Source organism: Anguilla anguilla, chromosome 8 (genome assembly GCF_013347855.1).
Source record: "Anguilla anguilla isolate fAngAng1 chromosome 8, fAngAng1.pri, whole genome shotgun sequence".
Classification (NCBI taxonomy): domain Eukaryota; kingdom Metazoa; phylum Chordata; class Actinopteri; order Anguilliformes; family Anguillidae; genus Anguilla; species Anguilla anguilla.
The window spans coordinates 51,090,527-51,091,985 of NC_049208.1; the positions used below are offsets into that span (position 1 = coordinate 51,090,527).

At 49.1% G+C, this 1,459-nt stretch overlaps 1 protein-coding gene across 1 annotated transcript in view; it reads left to right on the plus strand.

Moving 5' to 3' along the window:
• Positions 1-1,058: 1,058 nt before the first annotated feature.
• Positions 1,059-1,459, plus strand: part of nedd9 (neural precursor cell expressed, developmentally down-regulated 9) — a 27,723-nt gene continuing 27,322 nt past the window's right edge. Inside the window, exon 1 of the mRNA XM_035429771.1 lies at positions 1,059-1,157. The gene's annotated coding sequence lies outside the window, so the exon portion shown is untranslated. The remainder of the gene's footprint in view (positions 1,158-1,459) is intronic.

A 1,459-nucleotide genomic window follows, 5' to 3' on the forward strand; every position in this document is an offset into this window, starting at 1 on the left:
AACGGAGGGAGCGTGCTGCTGGCGTAGGAAACAGGTGCAGAAAAAAACAATCGCGTGTTTTTTCTCGCCACGAGATTCTGAAAGTGCTGCTCGTGCGAACAGCATCGAGAGCTCGGCTCAGCAATCGCAAAAACAAGTCCCATGATCCTCTCTGTTGTTTTTCTTTTTCTGCACTCAAGTCACGGCCAAGAGGACGGCAGTCGTGTCACAAACTGCTCGTTGAGAAGAGATGATTTACTGTGTTTGAAGAGCTGTAAAAAGGAGCAAAACTTGTTCGAGACAACCAGTTGATTACAGGACAGAAGACTGGAAGTCTTCAGGAAATGTTTGTGCAGATGAATAAAAGGTTTTGAAATGCCGGCAGAACTTTGTTTCGCGTAAAATAAATCGAGTATTACATTTAGCAAACACTCGCAGGACACACTGCGCCCTGTCATTGTGGGTAAAATTCAGGCTACCGTGCGCCTCATCCTTAAGAACGTCTACCGTTAAAAAACAACAGGTGTTTGCACCACTATTTCCATTTCGCCTGAATAAGGCAATGCATCATGGGTACACTGGGAGTTATAGTTATCATTGCCCCAGCAGCACAAGCACAGGAGTACAGAGTTTCACCTTCGATCCCAGTCCCTTTGCGAATGTTACCACAGAATGGTCCTTGGGAGTGGACGGAGTGTAGCACAGTGGGTAAGGAACTGGGCTTGTAACCGAAAGGTCGCAGGTTTGATTCCCGGGTAGGACACTGCCGTTGTACCCTTGAGCAAGGCACTTAACCTGCATTGCTTCAGTATATATCCAGCTGTATAAACGGATACAATGTAAAATGCTATGTAAGTCGCTCTGGATAAGAGCGTCTGCTAAATGCCTGTAATGTAATGTCTCTGACGACACGGAGACGAGTACGCATGGGGGGGGGGCATGACGAGAGAGAGGGGGGGGGCATGGCGAGGACGAAGGAGTAAGGCTGAGACGTGGGGGTGCCAAGAGCCCCCGAGACGGGTATTTTTTTTGCGGTGTCTGATTTCACGTCACATGGGCCCCAGCATCCTCGCGGCAGAGGTCGTTTCCTGACAGAGGCTAGGGTGTGTCCTCTCACTTCTCGGCGCCTGTCGTCTTCAGATCGACATCGTCAAGCCTGCAGCGAGCACGGGCCCAAGGTGAGTCCGCATCGACTGAGCATGTCTTTGCTGTTTCTTAGAGATTATCTGGTAAAGGCAATGTGTGTGTGTGTGTGTGTCTGTATGTGTGTGTGTGTGTGAGTGTGCATGTGTGTGTTAGGGTGGGGGTAAGGGGTCAGAGAGAGAGAGAGGGAGAGTGAGAGAGAGTGATTATTAGATAAGATAAATACTTCTAGAGTTATTCGGAGGGAAATGGATTTCAAGCCCAAATGCGTGTGTGTGTGCGTGTGCGTGTGTATGCGTGTGTGTGTGTGTGTCTGTATGTGTGTGTGTGTGAGTGT